This window comes from Musca domestica, unplaced genomic scaffold, assembly GCF_030504385.1.
Source record: "Musca domestica strain aabys unplaced genomic scaffold, Musca_domestica.polishedcontigs.V.1.1 20, whole genome shotgun sequence".
Lineage (NCBI taxonomy): Eukaryota > Metazoa > Arthropoda > Insecta > Diptera > Muscidae > Musca > Musca domestica.
In genome coordinates, this window is record NW_026712250.1 from 3763714 (window position 1) to 3790551 (window position 26838).

Sequence of the window (26838 nt, forward strand, 5' to 3'; positions counted from 1 at the left end):
TATTTATTTTAAATTAGCCATAAATCATGTTTTTCGAAAAAAAAAAAAAAAAAACAAAACAATAAAATTAAATAAACAAACGAAACGAAAAAAAAAATCACCAAAAACTCATCCCACCATTTAGCAAACCAACATACCTACATATGCCACGGATGGCCACAAACAAACCGGTTCAATAATCTTTTATTGATTTGTTTGAGCAACGAATATTATTAATAGTATTTTTACAAAAAGAATTTGTCACGTATTGAAAATTGGCACCTCCACAAAGTCTCTACCCCTCCCCCCCAATTTTTGTTGAATTTACATTGTAAGTTTGTGTGGGACCTTGGTTTGGCCATAAATCTTGGCTTACATTAGATAAAGGTGTAAATTATGGTTAGATGCGGCCATTAGCATAAAATAAAAAATTCATAAAAAATTGGAAAAAAATACTTCCGCAATTTTTAAAAAAGGTGAAAACAAAGAGACAAATTAAAAATAAATATTTAAAAATTATTAATTATAGGGGTATTTAAGAGAGAAAAAATCCAGTGACCTATTTAACATATTTGCATTTAAAGTTTTTCAAAAAAAAAAAAAAAAAAAAAAAAAAAAACAAAAAAAAAAAAAAAAAACGAATCATTTACAAAGTTTTATATGGAGTATTGACCTATAAGTACTAGAAGGAGTTTCCTGAAGGAGTCTGCGATTTCTTAAGAGAAGGAGAGTGAGACAGGGGAATAATATTCTTATTCTGATTAATTACAAACGCGCTAGAACCGAGAGATATATTGCAGGCTGAATGAAAGGTGTAAATTATGGTTAGATGCGGCCATTAGCATAAAATATAAATTCATAAAAAAATAGAAAAAAAAAAATACTTCCGCAATTTTTAAAAAGGTGAAAATTAAAAATAAATATTTAAAAATTATTAATTATAGAGGTATTTAAGAGAGAGAAAAATCCATTGACCTATTTAACATATTTGCATTTAAAGTTATTCAAAATAAAAACCAAACTTTAATAAAGTTTTATATGGAGTATTGACCGGAAAGAACCAAGATAGTTTCATAAAGGAGTATACGGTTGGTTAAGAGAGAGGATAATTATAGTAATATGTATGCTCTATAAATAGAGAGCACAGACATTTTGTGAGTACAAAGGACGGCCGAGCTGAGAGTAAGTAACGGCGAGAATACATAAAACGCTTTCCTGACTGGCTCGTCAGTCATCGGCTTGCTTCTTCGTAGCGGAGCAAAGGATTTATAGGTTGATTTAGTTCGATTTTGGCCCGACGCTCCTTTGTTCTTTTCCGAAGAAGCCAGCCGATGACTTAAGGCAGTCAAAAAAGCGTTTTTTTGTACTCTCACCTTTACTCTCAATGCTGCCGTCCTTTGTGCTCTTTTTATAGAGCATACAAATTACTATAATTATTCCTCTCTCTCAACCAATCGCCGACTCCTTCATGCAACTTGGTTCTTTTCGGTCAGTACTCCATATTAAATGTTGTTTAAGTTTCGTTTTTATTTTGAATAACTTTAAATGCAAATATGTTAAATAGGTCATTGGATTTTTTTTCTCTCTTAAATACCTCTATAATTAATAATTTTTAAATATTTATTTTTTTTAATTTGTCTTTTTGTTTTCCCCTTTTTAAAGATTGCAAGAAGTATTTTTTATGAATTTATATTTTATGCCGCATCTAACCATAATTTACACATTTGTTTAATGTAAGATTCTGCTAGAAACTGCTTAGAAGTAAAAAGAGGGACTTAGGCAATCATAATAGAACTTAAAACGTACTGCCTAGCTGGGATGAAAGCTAAGAGGCCTCACTTGCCCTGGCGCCACCTTGAAGTAATACGAAAGTAGTTACAACTCCCATAGGAGACAGGTGGGTTCTTCAGTTGGTATGAAGGTCGAGTCTGACATAGTACGAAGGTTGACGGAATTTTTCCCAATTGTACAGCGAATAATTGTGAGATGTTCTGGGTGGAACAATTAATTCCATTCCATGATTTTCTCGCCTTCCTCAATTCTTCCAGAACTATGCTAGCGGATTCTAATCCAAATAGACAGTTCTTCATTTGAAGGTCATTTTGTTTATCATAATTAAAACTATTTGGTTTGGGATCATCTCTTCCGCAAAATGCCCTCAAAATGCCATTGATTTCATTTCATGGTTCCTAAATTCTTCCCCAACTAATCGAGAAAAACGTCTGGTTCTTAGTCGGGTTTGGATCATCTCTTCTAGAACTTGTCTTTAAAGGAAGACGTTTTTATTTCATTCCATGATTTTCTTGCCTTCCTACATTTCTCCTGAAAAAATTTCAGCTTCATAGAAGCCATATTAACGGATTCCGGTCCAAGTAAAAACTTTTTCATTTGAGGCCTATTTTGTTAATCATAATTAAAACTTTTTCGGTTTAATTTAATTCCAGGAATTCCTAAACTCTCACAGATCTATGCTAAGAAGGTCTGCTTCTTAGTTGGCATATCAGCCTATAAACCAAATAAAAGGTTATTCACTACTTGAGTATTTTTTTTTTTTATCATCCGTCTCTGCCAGAACTCGACTTCATTGGAACACGTTTTAATTTCATTCCATGAATTTCTTCCTGAACTGTGCTGAAGAAGATCTGATACTTCGTCAACCTCTCAGAGGATTCTAATCGAAATAAAAGAATATATTGTTTATCATAATTAAAACTATTTGTGGTACGACCATCTCTGCCAGAACTTGTCTTCATAGGATCAAGGTCTAAATTCTTTTCACGATTTTTTGCTTTCCTAAATTCTTCAAGAATTATATTAAAAAGATCTGTTTCTTCGACGGAATCTTGGAGGATTCTAATCGAAATAAAAAGTTCTTCATTTGGTATTTTCTTTATCATATAACTAAAACTATTTGCGCTACGACCATCTCTCCCAGAATTCGCCTTCTCCATGCTGCAGAAGATCTGCTCCTTGGCCGGCTTTCCTTGAAATTCCACTCTAAATTAAAATCTATTTTTTGTTAAGTTTGCTTATCATAATTAAAACTATTTGGGTTTGGGATAATTCTGTCCAGCGACTGGATTTTGTTTTTATGAATGAATTTCAAATGAAAAAAAAATATTTATTAATTTATTATTTTTTTTTCGCTAAAAATAAAACTCATTTCAATTTTCCTCTCCCACATTCCACGAAAAAAAAATTCTGTGCAATCTTTTTTATAAAATTCTAAGTAACTGTCTTTATTACCAGTTTTATTTTTGTCTTCAATGCCAAATATGTAGGTTTAAGTTTGTCATTTAGTTTTTTTTTTTGTTTGTGATTTTCAATTAAACTTAACTTGCTTTGGCAACGACGTGACATTCTTGACACTCTACACCCGCACCTTATACAGCCAACGTGTTTCGTTGATGTTTTGGGGGCTTCGTCCGGTCGATGTTGTTTCGATCAATTACCTGTAACGCGTTTTCTGTCCACCACTATTTGCCTAAGGTACATGCTGTTGTTGTTGTTGCTGCCATTATTGACAATTTACAACAAATAAAATGTAAATATTAAACCGGCAATTTGGTAAACAACAGCATTTTCTGTGTGTATGTACTTCAATAACGGCCACGTTGCTGGGGTTTCAAATTAACCAAAAGAAAATACGAAAACAATACCGAAACCGAGAGACACACACAAAAATCTTCAAAGGCTTTTACGCCTGAGACCGCCCATACGCCCACCACTTGGTCAAGTTGAACTGCTTCTATGTTGTAAACCGAAACAAGAAAAAAAACAATTTTGCCATAAAACCTGGCGGTTTGTATTCTGGCCGACGAGGGGAGAAAATTGAAACGCATGTGCTTTGGGTTACAACAGTAGATGGGAAAAGTTTGTGGTAAGGAATAATAATAAAATAATAATTTAAACTAATTTATTTCTCTTTTTAGGTAATGCAGAGGAGCCAAGAACCATGATGGACCAAATTTAATATATTTGCATTTAAAGTTATTTAAAAATGGAAATTTGGAGAATAATCATCGGAGACACACTAGGGACATGTAGGTCGATTGCAATTAATCGATCGAGAAACGGATTTGGTTCTTGATCAGCATAAAATTCCAAGACGATGTAGCCCTGCGCGTTCGTCCTTCCAAATGCTAGTGTCAAAACGAGTGAAGATAGGAAGCTACAACTTTGCACAGATCAGTCTTTTTTCTGCAGGCAAGTCTAGTTCGAAGATGGACTATACCGGTCCACGAAATCGTATATCCCCCATATAACTTTAACCCCCGATATTCGATATTTTGAGGGTTTTATGGACGATTTAGACTTCGTAATGGGAACTACAAGGTGTGACAGAAAATTGTCTATGAAGGTCCAGGTCTTCGTATAGCTCCGGTGTTATGATACCTCCCTATATTCGGTATTTTTACGATTTTAGTTACAAAGTTTACCGAAATTGTTTGAGATGTCATATTTGAAATTCCTAATAGGTACTACGGCCTGGGATAGAAAATTGTCTCTGAAGGTCCAGGTATTCGTATAGCTCCGATATAACGGTACCTCCCTATCTTCGGTATTTAAATGATTTTAGCAACATTTAGACATTTCAAGATTGTTTTCAAGTTTCGTATTTGAATATTGTAATGGCTTATGTCAAAAGTTGCCTATGCAGATCCACGTCTTATTTTTAGGATTTTAACAGAATTTTTAACGGATTTTATTTTTTTTTTGAAAATTTTCAAATTCGTTCCAAATGGTGAGGAGTATACAAAGTTCGAGCCGGCCGACATTACTGCTTTCTGACAAGTTTTTTTTTCTATATTAACGCTATAGCATTTTTTTTCTGGTGGTTGTAATACCACATGTTAGAATGGAGATCGCCGAATGGGTGATTTATTTCAATTTATTCTTTGTAAGCTTCTGTTTTTTGAAAAGCGCAACTGTCGTCTAGAACGAAGTTAGTTAAGAACTGCATATATCAATTAGTGTAGTAATGTATGAACCTATTTTTATTAACCTACTTGTGGCTCTGGGAGATCTAATGGTATAGTTCGACCAAATCGATATATATATTTTATAAACAAATTAATTTAAATTTACTTTTTCTCTTTCCAGGTAAAACAGAGGAGCCAACAAATCGAAATGGATAAAATTCAACATATTTGCATTTAAAGTTATTCAAAAAATTTGGAAAAATATAAACACGAGTGAGAGTTCGCTATCTCGTTACCTCTATCCGCCGCATGACCTGGTACCTATATAATGCGTACTGACCAGTGTTGAGAGTAGTTGTTGATTGAATTCATACATCCCAATACCATTTTCGAATTTACTGTCTTGGATGTTATTGCTTTTATAGCGATCTTACCATCCGTTACGACGTTTACGGTGGCCAGTTTCGCGTTGGTATTAAGCCAGTTCAGACACTCTCCAATTGCCCAGACCTCAGCATAAAGGATCGTATTAAGATCGGGTAAGCGGGAAGAGATTACGATGTGTGATTCTTCAATAAAAAGCACCAGTCCCGCCCTCCTCTCCTTGGACTGAGCCGTCTGTATAACAACAGTTTCAAGTCGGCATTTGTGATAGGAATCCGAAATTTACAAAATTTAATATATTTGCATTTAAAGTTATTCAAAAAAAATTGGAATTTGGAAAAATAATCACGAGCGAGAGTTCGCTACCTCTATCCGCCGTATGACCTGGTATCTATATATAATGCGTGCTGAGCTGTGTTTAGAATAGTTGTTGATAGAATTTATGCATCCCAATACCATTTTCGAATTTACTGTCTTGGATGTTATAGCTTTTATAGCGATCCTACTGTCCGTGGCCAATCTCGTTTTGGCTTTAAGCCAGTTCAGGGACTCTGCAATCGCCAGGACCTACGCGTGAAGGGTCATATTATAATTGGGCAAACGGAAAGGGTTACGGTAAATGGTTCTTCAATAAAAAGTCCTGGTTCCGCTTTCCTTCCTAGCACTGACCCGTCTGTATAACAAGAGTTTCCAGTCGACATTTGTGATTAGAATCCCACGATCCACGAGTCTCTGGTGGGAATTAATGTTACACAGAAGGTAGCTACAATTGTTTTAGGTATCCGATTCGATCAAATTTTTTTCCATTAATTCTCCCATGGCCAATCAATACAATTTTTCATGGTTAAATTATTTTCCCTTCCTAAAAAAATTGTCTTCAAACTTTTTCCTCCCACTGTTTGCATGCCTGAGATTAACGAAATTGCCGGCAAGTTTCTTGTGTATTCGCTACGTTTTGTATTTTATTTGGCATGCAAATTGCCACCATGAAATTCTTAACAGAAATTGCATTTAAAAAAAATTTTTGAAATTCGTGTTGAAAATTTAAAAAGCTTTACAATGTTTGGGGCTGTGAAAGAGAGTTTTATGATTGTTTCAAAATATTTCTCAGCTGACATGGAAATGTAAATTTAATTTTTTTTTGGTGAGTGGTGGAGAACTGTCTGCCACTCAGCCGGTTGGCATGCATAAATAATCTAAACAAAATTCAATGCAAAATGGCTATTATTTAAAACAATACCCCAAGAAAAAAAATGGAACAGCTGGTAAACACAAAACTCCCCTGCCTTATGGACCCATTTCCTTGGAAATTTCTTAAATACTTTATATATTTAGGTCATTTCATATGTTTATGAAAAAGAAAAATTAAAAATAAAAACTAAACAAGTTTTGGTTCCTCCCCCCAGCCACATTGTAAAGTTCCCATGTAAATCATCTAAACATTTCCCATATGGTTTTTGTTTTTTTTTTAACTTAAATGCCTGTGGTTTTGAAGAGAATTTGAGAGAGAGAGAGAGGGAGAGAGCGAACGAGGAGCAGATAACTCGGCCCCACTTTCTACTTGTCTTCTTTCCCAAAACCATTGCCCGTAAACTGTCTGGTGTCTAGTAACAAGTGCCTGGCCCGCTGTATGTTACAACGCCAGAGCACCGCAGAGTTGTAGTGACAGCTGTCAGCGTTTTTCAATTTTGACTTGTTGATGTTGTTCAAATGCCATTAACAATTTTCTATTGTTAAACATTATATTTACAATTGTTTTGTTGCTTTTTTTTGCTCGCCTTACAAAGTGTAAAATAGCTTGGCTAAAATTATATAGTAATCATATCAAATATCAAATGATGCCATGCATTTTGGAAAACTGTTAACAATTATTTTTCAATGAATGAAAAAAATATCTATGTAATTTTGTATTATTACACTTTATTCAGTCATTCATTTATTCGGCAGGTGGTGGCAAGTTAAACATTTCAATTTACACTATTTTTGAGGCCTGACAGTAGAGTTTGCCTAAAAAATTGTGAAGTTCTCTTGAATTCTATTTACAAAAATTTTTTCTAAAACTAAATTTTTGATAAACAATCCAAAAAAAAAAAAATAAATAAATAAAAGTCCTGATCCCAAAACCGAATTATTTGCTTTGAGAGTTTTCTCAAACCTCTTTGAGATTCTTTTCAAAGTCAATTTTACATGACTTAAATTTTTCGTTCTGTTCTAGAAATCACTTAATCGGATTAGACTGTTAGATGTAATTACAAAAAAAAAAAAAAAAAAAAAAAAAAAAAACACAATCTCTGACTAAATATTAAAGCCAACAACATTTAATCAAGTAATTACATGTTGGTGTTATTGTTGCTGCTGCAACAATTATTAAACTATCAAATACAAATTTTGCGTTTTGTTGTTGTGGTTGATTTACCCATTAATGTTTGATTTAATAGCTTTAAAATTTTTCAAAAAAAAAAAACTTAAATAGATTTACTAATCATTACAAAGCAAAACGATTTACACCCACTTGTGAATATCTTTTTTTTTTTTTTTTTTTTTGAGGAGAAGTGGGTTATCTCGCTAAAGTATCTAAAAAAACAAATAAAAACTCAACGATAATTTATTTTGAAATGAAATTTGATATGGCCAGCCATAAAATATTATTTGGCCAAAACAACAACGGAAGATTATCAAGAAATTTTTAATCTTTAAACGAAAAAAAATTTATTAGTCAGACTTGAAACCATTTTTTTAATTCAGATTTTAATACCAACATAGGTTAAGTGGCTTAAATTTAACTATAAACATTTATTTAAGACCTACATTACAGCAGAGACTCCTAAATAAAATGTTTTCCAACTATTCCATAAATAAACATGCATTTATTCAAGGCTTACTTTACAGCTGAGACTCCTCGAAAAAAAGAGAACCTCTACCATAAAAATGATTCGAAAAATTTAACATATTTGCATTTAAAGTTATAAATTTTAATACTACCACAGGCGAAATGTTCTTAATTTAACTATTCTTTAAATAAATATGCATTTATTCAACGTCTAATTTATATTAACCACAAGTGCCACAATGTCAGATCAGAGGTTTGTGGAAAAAAACGAAATTGATATATTCCAAGGGTTTTGTTCTTAAAATAATAAATATAAAAATGGTCCTTGAATCAACCTCCAAAAAAAATGTAAAGGAAACCTAACATTTCAGGACTTGAAAAAATGAGTAGCTAATTTAACATATTTGCATTTAAAGTTCTTCTTCTTTTTTGAGCTGGCCCGCGACAGAACATTTGTTCCATAAGCCGAGTTTAGAAAAGATTTCCAGGCGCATCCATGTTCCGATATATTGTCTTCTACCTGGTCATTCCATCTAATTCTTGGCCTTCCCCTTCTGCGTGAATCATCAGTGGGCTCGCTCTTATATACCTTATGAGCTGGGGCATTCTCATCCATTCGCACTACATGACCTAGCCACCGTAGTTGCTGTAGCTCGATACGTCTGACTATGTCGATGTCCGAGCATAGATGGTATAGCTCGTGGTTCATTCGACGTCGATATTCACCGACGATGCATATCGGCCCGTAGATCTTTCGGAGAATTTTTCTCTCAAAGACTCCATGCGTTGTCTCATCTGTTTGCGCAAGTACCCATGCTTCATATCCATACAACAGCACGGGTAGTATCAGTGTCTTGTAGAGTGTGAGTTTGGTCTGGCGAGATGTGGCCTTGTTTCTAAACTGCTTACATAGACCATAGTAGCATTTATTGGCCAACACTATCTTTCTCCGAATCTCAAAACTGATGTCATTTGTTTAGTTTATGGCGGTATGGAGGTAGATAAAGTCACTGACTACCTCAAAGCTGTAGTTTTCAAGTTCCACATTTAGTCCGAGTCTACTGGACGTCTTGCGCGTTGATACCATCAGCTTGGTCTTCTCGCCATTTACTGCCAGACCCGCTTTGGCAGACTCCTACTAAATTTGTTCAAAGGTGGCTGTTACCGCTCTCAATGTTCGACCCATTATGTCGATGTCATCGGCGTAGGCGAGCAACATGTGTTGTTTGGATCTCGTATGACCTTTTCCAGCAGAATGTTAAATAGGTCACACGAGAGGCTGTTACCTTGTCTGAACCCTCGTTCGGCATTGAAGGGCTCCGAAAGGTCCTTTCCGACTCTAACTGCTGACCTTGTGTCAGTTAAAGTAAGTCTGCATACCCTTTTTAATTTAGCAGGAATGCCGAACGCAGACATGGCTTTAAACACCTCTGAGCGGATGGGGCTCTCAAATGCGGCTTTATAGTCGACGAAGTGGTGGAATGTGTCGATATGTTTTTCTTGGGTCTTTTCCAGGATTTGGCGCAGAGTGAAAATCTGGTCTATGGTGGATTTGCCAGGTCTGAAGCCGCATTGGTATGGTCCAATAATGTCATTGACCATTGGCTTCAGTCGTTCACACAACACACTGGAAAGCACTTTATACGCGATGGGAAGGAGACTGATTTCTCTATAGTTGCCGCATATCGTCTTGTCTCCTTTTTTGTGAACGGGACACAGGATGCTGAGGTTCCAATCGTTGGGCATACATTCCTCTAGCCTAATATTCCTACGAATCGTTTAAGATATGAGCAAGACAGACTTATAGAAATCATATCTTATTGAGAGTCTGCAACACGTTAAAAGTGATCTGATAATTTAACATATTTGCATTTAAAGTTTAATTTTTGAAGCTTCATTAAAAGAGTAATCAAATAAATGTAATTTTGTATAATTTTAGGGATATATCTCATGGTGGAGACTACAGCACAATAAATATGCGGCGGTATTTTTTTAACATATTTGCATTTAAAGTTAATTTAATAGACGACAAAAATAGTACTCTAGGAGGATTTCCAAGGAACAAAGAAAAATAATATCTGTGAACACGTTCTTCCTCATATTCCGCAATGCATTAACTTGAAATGTCAAAAATTTATACAGAAATCAGTCCCATTTTGTGGTTTGCTACCCAGAACGGGGTCGATCCCTGGATAAATATTTTCAGCATTTGAAGTTAATGCAATGCAGAATTTTCACAAAATTTTATTCAGAGATCCGTCCCATTTTGTGGTTTGCTATCCAGAACGAGACTGATCCCTGGATAAATATTATTTGCATTAAAAGTTAATGCAATGCAGAATATTAGGAAGAATTTTCTTAGGGTGAGAATACATAAAACGCCTTTTGACTGGCTTCTTCGTAGAGGAGCTAAGGAGTTTTATTTTGAATCAGTTCGATTTTGAACCTACAATTCATTGTTCGATTCCGATGAAGGCAGCTGATGACTTAAGTCAGTCAAAAAAAGTATTCTCACCTTTACAGATACGATTTTTCCTAGTCCCTTTTTGTTCTCGTTATTGAGACCTGTTTTTGGGGGACCCATTTTCAATATTTTCCCATCTCCCATTAATATTAATTCAACAGCTCATAAAATAAGAAAATTTATCACTTCTCAATAAATCTTCTTATTAAATATTTACATTTTATTATAATAATTATTTTAAACACGTAGCTGAAATTGTTACGTGCCAGAGTAATTTTTTCCCGTCGTTTATCTATTTAACGATTTTGTATTATTTAAAATTTAAATATCAAACAAGGACAAATTATAAACTAATTCGCTTTTGGAATCAGATCGGACAATTGCGTTTTTCGTTTTCGTATTTTGTTTTAGCTGCTGTTGCACGTAATTAAATTAGCCATTAAAAAAAATACACTGCAATATTGACTCGGAAATCTTTGCCATCGATCTAAATTGTTCAATTAATGGCGGTGTGTTTTAGTTAAAAGCACAATTTATTATTATATAAACTATAGTTCGTCAAGTGGGTTTCGTGTTGACGAAGTAGTTAAAAAAAATCTAACGAAGGAAGATTGCTTAAGGCTCATGGAGATAATGGCGGTGTAGATCTCAAAAGAATGATCTGAAATTACCAAATTAGAACTTGTAAGTTCGGGGGGGGGGTCTTAAAGGTGGGCGGTTTTTGCTGAATTAGATAAATTTTTATGCTTGAAAGGAAGGTGAATAAATGGCGTCTTAGAAAATATTTTACAATTGCTAGAATCAAAAAGCTGATACCCTGCAACGTCTGAAAGCCAGAATTTTCTTTCAGATATAAGAGATGGAAACTTGTTTGCAGATGAATTTGCCGAGGTAAATTACAGAAAATGAAAAGCTGGATATTTTGAAATAAGGTTACCTCCTTTAGACCCTATTCTGTATTCGATCATTTGTAGTTATACAATGTCTACATTACGCTCTTTTTCCCCGTCTTGTTCCGAGCCTATATTGAATTGGTTTTTATTAGATATGGTGTGATTTTTGACTTGTCTTTCTAATTCATCCCACAGATTTTCTATTGGCTTAAGGTCGGGAGATTGCGGAAGGTGCGGGAAGAACATTAGGAGATGTGTGTTTGGAATCGTTGTCCTACTCAAAATAGTAATCACACCCTAGTTTCAAGTTTTCAAAATTTGTCTTTACATTATTTTTACAGAATATTAAAATATAGAGTCTTGTCCATAATCTGATCAATAAATACATATTTACCACACCTGATGCTGTCATACAACCCCAAACTAAAGGTGAGAATACATAGGAGGCTTTTTTGACTAACTTATGTCATCGGATGACTTCCTCGTAAAATTAAAACAAGAGCGTAGGGTGAAGAAGTAAAAATTACGGGCCGAAATGGCACCAAATCATCCTAAATCTCCTTTTTCTGAAGAAGCCGTCCGATGACTTAGCCAATCAAAAATAATTCTATGAATTCTCACCTTAAAACCCCTCCAGCGCCATGTTTCACGGTACCTACTGAATTGTTTTTTCAAGCTCAGTGTTCGGTTTTCGCCATACGAAGATCCTACCGTCGAAACGAAAAAATATTAAATTTACTTTAATCAGAGAATAAAACATTGCTTCAGAAGTCTTCTTTCCTGCTTTTATAAAGCCGGACATATTCCAAATTCGATTTTCGGTTAACATCGCTTATGTGAGGTTTTCTTCTAGAGATTCTCACTTTGGAAGCAGTCCAATTCTCAATTGTTATTGGATGTATTCGTTTGCCATATTCCTTTATCAATTCCTTCTGTAACTTGAGTTCAGGTCATTTTTGAATCTTTTTTTAATTTTTCTGACAATTTGAGAATCTTCTCTTGAAAATTTCCAAAAAATTTCAGAACCAGGTTCTTTGGAGTCCGGTTGGCTTTCAATTCTGAAAGATATATTAATTTGTGCTTACCAAATCTTGATGAAATTATGTCTAAAGGGCTAAGTACATAAGAAGCTTGAAGTCATGACTAGGCATATTTTGTGACATTTCACAAAGGGATTACAGAGCCGCACTAAAATCCTGCCGCCGTTTTCCATTATAATTTGTCATTAATATGCCTAGCCATGACTTCAAGCTTTTTATGTACTTGCACCCTAAGAAGCATAGAAATTTAAATGTAATCTACTGACCCGATCTGGGATTCCTCCACCCTTCAAATTCTATATGTATGTAAAGAAGAAAATCCACCCAATGTGCCCCAATTACGGCCCAATGGAGGATTTAAAATTAAAAGTATATGCAAATAACTTCAAACCCAAAACTACCGAAAATTTGATGCAAAAACTTCGAATGGAGCTTCAGAAGCATGAACGCTTCATTAGGATTTAGATACAATGTTGAAATCCGGCTCGAAGTACAAAAATGTCGAAATTAGAAGAGAAAAACTCCCGCTCCGGGCGAGAGCAGAATCAGTTATATTTTATTTAAAAAAAATATATATATATTTTCCTGAAGTAATACGAAAACTTATTTAACTTAACCCAATCGCAGTCACACAATTATTCTTGTCTTTTCGAATAGGTATATCAGGACTTCAGACATCGTTTAAATCAAATCCGGCTCGAAGTACAAAAATGTCGAAATTAAAAGAGAAAAACTCCCGCTCCGGGCGAGAGCAGAATCAGTTATATTTTATTTTAAAAAAGGATTTTCCTGAAGTAATACGAAAACTTATTTAACTTAACCCAATCGCAGTCACACAATTATTCTTGTCTTTTCAAATAGAGCAGTGGTTTTCAGGTTTATCAGGACTTCAGTACACCTCTTATTTTAATATTGTTTTTTTTTATAAAATTTAAATCATGAGCTCAATTTTTTTGGTTCTGCAAAATTTGATTTCCTCAAAGTTCGTTGACATTAATTTCCCGTCATTTTTCACATGCTCTCCAAGGTCACCTAGCACGAGATGAAGACAAATGATCTTAAGTATATAATTGTTAATTATGTTCTATCGTGCACACCTCTTTTTTTCTCTATTAATTTTTAACAAAAACAACTCCAGGTTGCATTTAAATGCTTAATTAGTTATGCACAAAAAATAAAGCTCGAGCTCAAGTGTTTTATTTGTTTGCAAACCGAAAAAAACATCTCTGTTTCTAATAGCAAAAATTTCCGTATTGTTCAATCAATAATTAAAGGTCTTTGAACCAAAGACAACAACAGAAATCAATGGGTAATTATTATATTTAAATATAAATAATTAATAATAATAATAGAAGACTCAGGAAACTCAAGCCAAAACGAAATCGAAAAAACAGAAAACAAAAAACAAGAAAACCAATTTCGTTATCATGCACCAAACATAGTTTTATGTGGGCCGCAACAAGTGAGGGGGCTCCAACCTCAACCTGTTGCTTGGCTTTTGGTGTGGCGGCGGTGGAGGTGGCAGCAAATGCTGTACCATGACTGTGCTGTGCTGTCTTATTAAGTTGTTGACATTTCACAGATAAATTCAAGTATCGAACTGCAGTTCGTGTCATTTCTGCAGCCAAACAAATAATTTTTGACAGCTCGATCTCTAAAGGCGTCTATTTAAGCGAGGTAAGCCAGAATTTTTTGTTTCGACTTGGGCGTTTTTACACATTGTAAATTTTCGTTTTATTTTCCAATGGAGGTGTAGATTATTTTCATATTCCGATCTTTTTTATTTTACTACATTTACTACGGCTGTGTGGTTGTCAACTACTTAGCATATCTAGATTTGCCATCCGAAGCAAGAGCGGGGAACATTACAAGCCATTCATTCATTCATTCATAAAAACCCAGCCATAATGCATCCACCACATGTCTGCCACTAAAAAAAATAACCACTAGTTTTCAGTGCCATAAGGTCTTAAGCATATGGCCATGTGGGTTGTCTCATGGCTGTGTAATGTTGTGAGTTCTCTTTAATATGTTTTACATGTTGGCGTTGTAAAAATACAGAAAAAAATATTTTCATTAACATTTTTTCTTAATGGAAATGTCATAAAATTGGGCAAAGAATGGCAGTTCCAAAAAAAAAAAAATTACAAAAAATATTTCAAACAAAAAAAAAAAAAAAAATAAATAAAAATAAATAAATAAATAAAAGCACCAGGAAAGAAGCCCATATTAAATTCCAACTCATTTAAAATTTCCCTCTAATTTAATGTCATTTAAAAATAACTTAAAATTAATTTTATAAATTATTTTTCATATTTTTTTTAAAATAAAACACCAGGAATAAAGTCCATATTAAAGTCCAACACATTTAAAATTTCCCTCTAATTTAATGCCATTCAAAAATAACCTTAAATTAATTTTATAAATTATTTTCCATTTCATTTTAGACTTACCCGAATATTTGGAAATTCTGCAAGAGAGAAGAGAATCAAAAGAAATTAATTAGTAATTATTAACATAAAAATACAATTTAATATATTTGCATTTAAAGTTATATCCCTAGTAAAAAAAATTTCTGAAAATATTAAAATAAAAAAAAATATTTTAAAATATTATTTATTGTTGTTGCAAAATGGTCAGGCTTAATCCCTTTAATGTTGTTTTTATAAAAATAACGTTTATTTATTATTAGTGGAGAACGATGATAATGTTCTGGGGGGGCAAAAATTTTTCGTGTAATAAAAGTTATTTTTAAAATAACTTCTGGGGAGAATATCCCAGACAAAAAAAAAAAAAACAAGGGAACTGATGAGGATTGGTCGGTCTTTCCGAAACCTACGTATTCCCTGCCTTACCCCCTGGTAAACAAATAAACAATTTAATATATTTGCATTTAAAGTTATATTCCTAGTGAAAAAATTTTCTGAAAATATTAAAATAAAAAAAAAAATATTTTAAAAGTATTATTTATTGTTGTTGCAAAATGGTCAGGCTCAATTCCTTTAATGTTGCTTTTATAAAAACAACGTTTGTTTATTAGTGGAGAACGATTGTAATGTTCTGGGGGGCAATTTTTTTTTGTCATAGAAGTTATTTTTAAAATAACTTCTGGGGAGAATATCACCTGGTAAACATTACCATCGTTATCCACTAATAAACAAACGTTGTTTTTATAAAAACCAAAGTAAAGGGATTAAGCCTGACCATTTTGAAACAATATGAAATACTATGGTATCCCGAACAAACAAGCCAACACTGTTCTAATGTTATTTTTTTTTTTAACCATGATATGTATCAGTCTTAGCTTTATAGTTCTCATTGTGATGCCATCAATCGTTGTTGTTGTTCTCACTCACTCGTATTTGTAATTGTTGTTTTACTTTGTTGTTTATAGGCATTCGTTTATTTGTATACGTACTTGGATGAATGGTTGTGGTCGCCATTCCCTTGGAATATTTTACTATAACCAGGATAACCGAAAATCGCATCCAGAGAAGGGAAGCTATAAATACGAGTGAGTAGAAGGCCAGTCCATACAGTTTAAGTTTTGAATTGCAATTGGCAAAGTGGTAAAGTAAAGAGAAGAAAATTAATAATTAAGACTTGTAATCTATAGGAATCGTCGGTTTATTTGAAGGAATACTCATCTGCGAATATAACTTCTGTAAGCATCGTTCGATCTTTTTTATCAACTATTGGTACAAATTAGTTTTTACTTTATAAAGGTTTCCCTAAGTCTTTTTCAGAATTTCTTTCAGATCGTTTTCTATACAATATTTATGGCATTCTAATTTTTCCCCAGATTGAGGTTTCTCGGAAATTTATTTCTATCTGATCTTTTTTCAAAATATTGAACAGAGTATTTATATTCTTAAAGTACTTTTAGGCTCTGTTTCTAAAAATGCTTCCAGTGAAGCACTTCTATAGCATTATTCAATTTCTTTCCCAAATATGGGTCCTATTAAGAATTTCCTATTAAAGTCTTTGCCCAAGCCTAATTCAGGATTTCGTTGAAGCCTTTCTGTTCCAATTTTTCCGTATTGAGATATCTTGGAAATATTTTACTTCCGGAACTTCTTCTAAGACCTTTTCTTTATCTGAGATCAAGGAGGATGTGAAGAAACCATTCTAAAGATATGTGTATTCACTTCCTAAATGTCCAAAGTGGTTCTTTTGAAGCACTTCGGTAACATCATTATATATTTAGTCAAATTTGGGATATATTTAGATTTCCCTTCAGAAGTTTCCAAAATTCACCATTTTTGGAATTTATTCCAAACTTTATTTGATTTAACCCTTAACTACACTTAACTACACTTTTTCAATTTCGGAGATATATATAATATAAATATAATATATTTTGCTTTAAAAAAAAACTTGTGCGGTTTTATCAAAATAAATAGTTTTAATACTTTTTCAAGATCTTGATATACAAGAAATATATAACAGATATATATTAAAGAAATTTTTCAATTGTTTCACAGAAATTTTATGTATTTTATATAACCGGTAAAAATTACCGGTGGTCTGTACCAACGTTCGTATAATTTGACGTCTGTAGTTAAGGGTTAAGATTAATTTGAAATAATGCTGGAAATAGAAGATATGAGAGATGTAGGCCTCTGAATTATTACTAAGTTAAAGGTATTACAAAATATCAAGAAATGCTGCCCGGGAAGGTCTTCTGCAAACCATATTTTTAAGGGAAAATTAATTTAATTTTGTGAATTTAGTTCTTTGCAAACTAAAGTTATTTTACAGCATCCAAACTTTAAAAAATTAAAATGAAATAAAAAGAAAAAAATCAACATCAATATCAGGCATGCAATTGCCTTTTTCCGAACTTTAAATTTGAAAAATTAAAATGAAATAAAAAGAAAAAATTCAACAATAATATCGGGTATCCAATTGCCTCTCTAGAATCACTTAGGTAACACCTCACTTTGAAGACTTTCCTTCAGAAGTTTCCCCAAGCTCACCATTTTCGGAATTTATTTCAAACCTTATTTTATTTTAAGAATAATTTGAAAGAAATGCTGAAAGTAGTGGGTATGGGAGATGTAGGCCTCTGAATTATTACTAAGTTAAAGGTATTATAAAATATCAAGAAATGCTGCCCTGGTAGCGCTTTCTAAGCCATAATTTTAAGGAAACATAATTTTATTTCGTGAATTGAGTTCTTTGCAAAAGAGAGTTTTTTTTCAGAACTCAATTTTGAAAAATTAAAATGAAATAAAAAGAAAAAAATTCAATCTACCAACCAATTGCCTCTCTACAAACACTTTTAGAGAACTTTAAATTTGAAAAAGTAAAATGAAATAAAAAGAAAAAAATTCAACACCAATATCGGGTATCCAATTGCCTCTCTAGAATCACTTAGGTAACCCCTTACTTTTAAAGCAATTTAATTAAATACCTATTTCTACAATTTCTTTGCAATTGAGAGATTGTTGAAAAGGCTCTAAATATTTAAGAAAATATAAATAAAAAATAAAAATATTTTTTTTGTTAAAATGAGGTTCAAATGCTTCCAGGGAAGCACTTACGTATTGTGTTCCGAAAGAAGTTAAATAAATGTCTGTTTAAAATAATTCCCATATCTTTAATGGAATTTCCAAATTTTTATTTTTTTTTCAAATTAAATAGGTCACTTTGCAATGGGAGTTTTGGTAGTGACCCTACCCTACCCCTCCTCCCCTAACTGGTAATTGTGGTGAGCACATTTTAATTCTTTGCTTCCACGATTTTTATGGGTCATTTCCAGTTGCCAGCTCAGTACTGCGAGCTAGAGCGAGTAGGTCGTAAAACAAGCAAATGGAATTAAAGAAGCTCTGCTAAAAAAAAGGGAAGAGCAAAAAACAGAGAAATAATAAAAACCATTTGCTAGTCATGAAGAAGAAAATATATAACGCCGCTCCCATGTTAGCTGTGAAGATGTGGTGTGTGTGCATGTCCGCTGAAACTAATGCACAATTTCTGCCTTTGTATTTAGCCAAAGTGGACTATTAGTTGGTTGGAGGGACGCGTTTTTGTTTCTTCTTCAAAGAACCGCACACATGTTGGGAGAAGCCCAGAAGCGTTTCTTGCATGTTCGGAACAGAAATGAGTGTTTTTTCTTGTGTGTGTGCTTGATGAAGAAATCGAGCAAGTTAAACAACCAAACCAACTTAGCCAGCCAGCCCGCCAGCCCGCCAGCCGCTTAACAGTTGATAGTGAGTTTTTTTTTTGTTTTACGGAAATCCGGTGGGTTTTTGTTACAACAAAACTTTCTGGTCTAGCTATTTGCCTGCTTAGCATTGTGTACCTATTAATGTGTTGGTGGACTGTGTCAGAAATTACTACGAGTTACAGTGCAGAGAATTTGAAAAAGGGAAGCGCAAAAGAAGAAAAGTGCAAGAATTGTTGGTGGCCAAAAATGTTGGAAATTTGGGGGTATTGAAAAGGTACGATTTTTTTAAAAAAAATACTAGAAATGAAAATAAAGTAAATTGAAATAAAAAGAAAAAATATATTAGAAGATGCTTTTTAAAAATAGATTTTCCTGGAGTGAAGATCAGTCAAAAATTAAAATGAAATAAAAAGAAAAAAAAATGGTTGGGGTTAATTATGAAGATAGAACATTATTATAACGATAACAATTAGAAGGAGGATATCATAAGAAAGTGAAAGAAATTGGATTGCCAAAGGATTTTGAAATTTTAGGATATCGGAAAAGTGTAATTTTTTCTTTAAAGATTGTGTCATGATTAAGACTCGGAATGAAAAAAAGTAATCTAAGTAAAAACCAAAAAAAAAAAAAAAATTAATATATTTAACCCTTAACTACAGACGTCAAATTATACGAACGTTAGTACAGACCACCGGTAATTTTTACCGGTTATATAAAATACATAAAATTTCTGTAAAACAATTGAAAAATTTCTTTAATATATATCTGTTATATATTTATTGTATATCAAGATCTTGAAAAAGTTTTAAAACCATTTATTTTGATAAAACCGCACAAGTTTTTTTTTTAAGCAAAATATATTCAGTTATCCCCGAAATTGAAAAATCGTAAATGCTTACCGGTAAAAAATACCGGTCATCTGTAGTTAAGGGTTAAAAATCCATTTCAAAAAGGGATTAATACCGAAAAAAGTAAAATGAAATAAAAAGAAAAAATAGTTACTGAGTAAGAGTTTACTGAGTAAGAGTTTACTTTATTGTAATGACCATCGAAAATACCTAGAGTGGGGTAGTCAAGTTCACGTCGCGTATCGACATTCCTCGTTCCTTTTTCCAAAAGCAATTAGTTCCTAAATATAGCTCTTACGTTTCAAATGGTTTCATACACAAGATTCCTGAGAGTGTCTGCCGAAAAAAGTTAAATGAAATAAAAAGAAAAAAATATTGCAGATGGAGGGTTAAGAGAAAAGAGAAGATCATTGAAAAAGAAAAAGAGAAGATCATCGATAAAAGGTAAAGTTCGACAATCAGATTCACAAAGCGGAAAAATAATTCTCCTTCCTTTTCTAAAAAAAGAAGCACTTCCTTAAAATAATTCCTTCCTTGGAATGACTGCCGAAACAAGTAAAATGAAATAAAAAGAAAAAAATATGCAGAAGAAGAGTTAATTGAGAAGAAAATACCATCAAAAAGGTAAAGTTCGACAATCAGATTCACAAAACGGAAAAATAATTCTCTTTCCTTTTCTTAAAAAAAGAGTAGTTCCTAAAAATAGTTCCTTCGTCCGAAATAGTTTCTTGGAGTGACTGCCGGAAAACGTAAAATGAAATAAAAAGAAAAAAAAATGTTGCAGAAGAAGAGTTAATTGAGAAGAGGAGACCAAAGATAGACAATCCAGTTCACGAATGGTGAACGATCTTTCTCGTTCCTTTTCTCAAATGAAACTAGTTCCTAAAATATAGTTCCTTCATTCCAAATAGTTCACATTGAATACTGTTCATTGAAATCTTATTCTTTCATCGTTTCTGCACGTGATTCCTTCGGATGACTATCGATCAAAAAGTAAAATGAAATAAAAAGAAAAAAAATAGTTGGAGATGGAGAGTCAAGAGAGAAGAAAAAGCCATCGAAAAATATAAAGTTCGACATTCAGATTCACAAAACGCATCAATTTTTCTCGTTCCTTTTCTTAAAAAAAGGATGGGTTCCTAAAAATAGTTCCTTCGTTCCAAATAGTTCCGATTGAATATAATCCAGTTCACGAATGGAGAACGATCTTTCTCGTTCCTTTTCTCAAATGAAACTAGTTCCCAAAATATAGTTCCTTCATTCCAAATAGTTCAGACTGAATACAGTTCATTGAGGTCTCATGCTTTCATCGTTCCTACACGAGATTCCTTGGAGTGACTATCGAACAAAAAGTAAAATGAAATAAAAAGAAAAAAATTGTTGTAGAGGAGAGCAAATTGAGAAGATAAGACCATCGAAAATGGGTAAAGCTTGGAGTGACCGTCGAAGAAAAGTTAAATGAAATAGGCGATGAGAGTTAATTGAGAAGAAAAGAAATAATTACGAGGACTAACAAAAATAGCTAGAATTGGGTAATCAAGTTCACTAAATGTATCGAACTTCCTTGTCTTTTTTCGCAAAAGGAACTAGTTCCTAAATGAAGGTCCTTGCTTCCAACTAGTTCCGATTGAATATAGTTCATTGAAATCAATCTCTTGCATCGAGATCCCTTGGAGTGATAATCGAACAAAAGGTAAAATGAAATAAAAAGAAAAAAATAGTTGTAGAAGGACGATAAATTGAGAAGAGAAGACAATCGAAAAAGGGTAAAGTTAGTCTATCAGGTTGACGCAGTGGATCGAACTTTCTCCTTCATTTTTCTGAAAAAGGAAGTAGATCCTAAAAATAGTTCCTTCATTCCAAATAGTTCCGATTGAATATGGAGTTGTTTCAATCTCTCTCTTTTATGGTTCGTACACGAGATACCTTGGAGCGGCTATCGATCATAAAAAGTAAAATGAAATAAAAAGAAAAAAAATTTATAGAAAGAGAGTATATTGAGCTAGGAAGGCATTATTATAACGACAATCCACTTCAACGAATGGGGAACCATCTTCCTCCTTACTTTTTTCAAAAGAAGTTCATTTGAGCTAGCTCGTTCCGAATCCAAACACCTCTAAAAATAGGAATAAATTCCCTTCCCTATTCATTTTCCCGGCCAGTGTACGGCAAAAAAAATCTATCTATCTACCGTCTTCCTACGGATGTATGTATATTTGTGTGCCACAACTTAAATGCTGTTAATTTCTTTTTTCGTCGTCTTCTTATTTTTTTTAATATGTATTCGGGCTGTCAACCCCTCCAGCAAAACCTCCGCTCTGGCTAACCCCTTTCCCGCCCAACCAGGCATTATCAAATAACCGAAAACTGTCTTAACCACCCACGTACAACTATCATTAGCAGGCGTTTCTAATTAATTGAGTTGGATGGTAGACCATTGTTGTTGTTGTTGCTGTTGTTTTTGCTACATATTTAATTATGTATTACTTTGTTTTTATTGTTTTCTGTGTCTGCTCATCCTCTGTAGTTGGTTGGTTGAAGTTGTCTGTTGTTTTTCTATTCATTTAATTACAATTTATTTCAATTTCTTTTATTTCAATTTCTGTTCTATTTTTTTTTGTTGTATGAAAAAAAAAACAATGTTTATAGTATTGTTTTTATGGGTTTTTGTTGCTGTTGTTGTTATTCAAATGCTAATGATGACCTTCGTTGTCAGACTGATAACTTGATAGCTGACTCTAAAATAAATAAATAAAAAAAGACAAGACAAATGGACATTTGTACTGCGGTGCGAATATGCCGCAGAAGAACTAGAAGATCAGAAGAGAGGATGAGGAGGTTTTATTTATGGGAAGAAAAAAAAATTGGCTACGTAATCCGTGCCACCCAGGAAAAGAGAAAACTCGGATGTTTGATCTTCAAAAGATGACCTACACAGCTGTAATTTTAGTCGTATTTTTTTAGACTTTTCGATATTAGAATCGCAGTCACTACACCTCTGGCCTCAGGAAAAAAACTTATATACCTGAATATCAACTGTTTATCTCTTCAAAATTCGATACATAAAGATATTGTGTTTTAACATATTTGCATTTAAAGTTATTTCAAAATCTTCAGGTTAATTCAAAACAAATTAAAAAGAAACTATCCTCTATTATAATTCTACTTAGAGATACGTAATCGAAATTTTTCTAAAATCTACCTATGTAGGGCTACATTTAAGTCAGAGAAGAGGAGGCAGATACTGCACTTCTGGCCTCATGGAAGAACTTATATTCCGGAATATCAACTGTTTATCTCTTCAAAATTCAATACCTAAAGAGAATGTGTTTTAACATATTTGCATTTAAAGTTATTTTAAAAAAATTCAGGATAATTCAAAACAAATTAAAAAATATATACTCCATTATAATTCTACTTAGGGATACGTAATCGAAAATGCGTTCAAAGTAAAATTATGATTTTAGATCTTTCGTAACTTTATCCACTCAATAAAAGATCGATTTTCTATTTTGACTTTTAAATTATCAACGCCAAAAGTCAAACGATCGAAAGTCAACTTATTTATGCCTGATTCAAGTAAAACAGAAAGAATCTCCGGCCTCATGGAAGAACTTAAATTCCTGAATACCCACTGACCATCTCTTCAAAATTCTAAAGTTAGAGATGATATAATTTGTTTTTAATTTATATACCTGAATATCAACTGTTTATCTCTTCAAAATTCGATACGTAAAGAGTTTGTATCTTAACATATTTGCATTTAAAGTTAATTAAAAAAATTCAGGATAATTCAAAACAAATTAAAAAAACTATCCTCTATTACAGTTCTACTTAGGGATACCTAATCGAAAATGCCTTCAAAGTAAAACTAGGATTTTCGAACTTTCGTAACTTTTTCCGCTCCAAAAAAAATCAATTTTCTATTTTGACTTTTAAATTATCAACGCCAAAAATCAATCGATCAATAGTCAACTAATTTAAGTAAAAAAAAAATTAGGCTGTCATTACATCTTCGGCTTCATGGAAGAACTTAAATTCCTGAATATCCACTGTCCATCTCCTCAAAATTCTGAAGTTAGAGATGATATAATTTAACATATTTGCATTTAAAGTTATTTGAAAATAGTCTGGGTGAATCAAATAATTACTTAAGAACGCGATGCACGATATGAGGGACATGTTGATGGAAAAAATTAAATTAATAATCGACTTTTCGATTTTAAGAAAAAGTAGAAAAAGTTTTCGAATCTTCGATCTCAACAACAAAACCAATCGATCGAAAGCAAACTTATTTAGGCCTAATTTAAGTCAAAAAATAAGGCAGTCACTACATCTTCGGCCTCATGGAAGAACTTAAATTCCCGAATATCCACTGTCCATCTCTTCAAGATTCTGAAGGTAGAGATGATATAATTTAACATATTTGCATTTAAAGTTATTTGAAAATAGTCTGTAAAAATCAAACAATTATTTAAGAATGCGATGCGCGAATGGGGTACATGTAGTTGGACAAAAATATTCGACTTTTCCATTTTAAGAAAATGTTTTCGATCTTTCGAATCTACGTCCTGTCAAATAAAATTAATTTTTTGTTTTGAATTTCAACATAAAAAGTTGATCAATCGAAAGTTGACTGCTCCAAATTTGACCCAAAATTCTAAAAATCGAAAACATTTTCTTAGGTCCTATACTCCGATTTGTTTTTGTATTTCTGCCCTCGAAACTGAATGTGTGTCATTCTCTGTAGCTCAACTATTTGTTATTTTGTTTTTTTTTTGCTCATTCTGTCACTTGTTATAATTTATGGCTATTCTTTGACATTCCTCCTGGCCTCCCGCCTTAGCTAGAAGTAATCATTACTCAGAAGAAAAAAATATAAAGCAAATGTTTCTTTAGATTTCTTATTGTTTTTCGTGCACACACTTGCGCTGACAGTGTGTGTGTGTGATTTTTCTACTAAAATTAAATTTAATTAAGCTTGAGAGTTTGTACCTTAGATTGGAACTGGAAATTCGAAATGTTATCTCTATTCCATGAGTGCTTGGCAAATTGTCATGATTTGTGAGGTTTGAATGTGAGTGGGAATTAGAGCATGGCTTTCTATATTTAAAATTTTCTGGAATATAAAAATAAATATAAAAAAAAAATAAATAAAGAAAGCTCTGATACCAATGAAGATCTCCAAATAATATCAAAAGATTTAATCACTTTTCTAGGTTTAAAACATAAAAGATAAACTTAAATTGCCTTTATATTTCTACAAATGAGTGCCAAGAAAATCCAAGACTTGAAAGGCTCGGATTTCAAGGTTGAAGATCCCTAAATAATACCAAAAGAATTAAATCAATATTCTAGGTTTAAAACATAAAAGATTAACATAAATTGATTTTATAATTAGGCAAATGAAAACCAGAGAAAATCCAAGATTCTGACTTCAAGAAATTCAAAAATATTTAAATTCAGGTTGAGATTTTTTAATTTTAAATCATTGGCATACTAATTATATTTCCTTTTTTCAGATGATCATGATTTTGATTTTATTTATAGGCAATATACGAAAATATCTGAAAGAGAATCAAGTTGATTCGTCCTAGAATCGCTTTCTAGAACTCAGAAAAATTGAAAAGACAAAACTCCGCATTTGGCTCTTCTTGATTTAACATATTTGCATTTAAAGTTAATTTTTCAGAAATGAATTCCGAACTAAATTCATTAACATTTTGATCCTGAATAGAAAAAATATACCAAAATATCTCAATAGGATGGATGGTCCTACAATGGCTAAGAAAGCTCAGGATCCTAGAAGATTCGAAAGTCTAGATGTTCAATTTGACATATTTGCATTTAAAGTTGACTTTTCAAAACTTCATTCGAAACGAAACTTATAGATTTCGTTAACATTGTGATCCTGAATAACGACAATAGTCCTTCAAGGGCTAACAAAAGTCAGAAACATAGAAGATTCAAAAGTCAGGATGTCCGATAAAAAAAAAATAGTTTTTCAAAACTTTATTCGAAACTAGACAAACAGAAATCATTGGCAAATTAATAACATTTACTTGCCTAAAGACAGGCAAACAAATAGGAATACCTCGAAAAAAATCAGGACAATTAGTTCCCATAATCCCAGAAGGGTTGAAAGTCAGGATGTTCAATTTGACATATTTGCATTTAAAGTTAAAAGTCAACCGATGACTTAAGCCAGTAAAATAAGCGTTTTATGTTTTCCCACCTTTAGTCTCTTTAGAAAAAGGGAGAAACTGGCACTGGCTGGGACTTAAGTGAGAGAGACTCGTTGGAGAATGAGAGTCGCTGGTCTGGAGTAAAGTCCGTCTGGAGAGAGAGACTAGCTGACCAGCCTTCAGCTCTATGATGAGAATGGCTTAGCCAGCATACAGCTCGTCATTGGAATAACTCACTGAGCTCCATTTCGCCTATGGAGCAACTCACTGGCCAGCCAGCCAGCCCTCAGTTCGTCTATGGAGCGACTCACTGGCCAGCCAGCTTTCAGCTCTGCTATGAAGAAGAGACTCGCCAGCCTTCAGCTCTTCTGGTCTGGAGTTAAGTACGTCTATAGAGGCGGAGAGAGAGACTAGCTGGTCAGCCTTCAGTTCGTCTATGGTAAGAATGGCTTAACCAGCATACAGCTCGTCAAATTGGAAAGACTCATTGAGCTCCATTTCGTCTATGGAGCGACTCATTGGCCAGCCAGCCAGCTTTCAGCTCGTCTATAGAGAGACTCACTGGCCAGCCAGTCTTCAGCTCTTCTATGAGGAAGAGACTCGCCAGCCTTCAGCTCTTCTATGAAGAAGAGACTCGCCAGCCTTCAGCTCTTCTATGAGGAAGAGACTCGCCAGCCTTCAGCTCTTCTATGAGGAAGAGACTCGCCAGCCTTCAGCTCTTCTGTGAGGAAGAGACTCGCCAGCCTTCAGCTCTTCTATGAAGAAGAGACTCGCCAGCCTTCAACTCTTCTATGAAGAAGAGACTCGCCAGCCTTCAACTCTTCAATGAAGAAGAGACTCGCCAGCCTTCAGCTCTTCTATGAAGAAGAAACTCGCCAGCCTTCAACTCTTCTATGAAGAAGAGACTTGCCAACCTTCAGCTCTCCTATGAAGAAGAGACTCGACAGCCTACAGCTCTTCTATGACGAAGAGACTCGCCAGCCTTCAGCTCTTCTATGAAAAAGAGACTCGCCAGCCTTCAGCGTATCTATGAAGAAGAGACTCGCCAGCCTTCAGCTCTTCTATAAAGAAGAGACTCGCCAGCCTTCAGCTCTTCTATAAAGAAGAGACTCGCCAGCCTTCAG

General features: G+C 33.4%; 1 long non-coding RNA gene across 1 annotated transcript in view; it reads right to left on the reverse strand.

Annotated features, from left to right (window-relative positions):
- Positions 1 to 26838, reverse strand: part of LOC105261630 (activating transcription factor 3) — a 123385-nt gene that overhangs the window by 62441 nt on the left and 34106 nt on the right. Inside the window, exon 2 of the long non-coding RNA XR_891441.3 lies at positions 14966 to 14982. This is a non-coding gene — a long non-coding RNA (activating transcription factor 3). The remainder of the gene's footprint in view (positions 1 to 14965; positions 14983 to 26838) is intronic.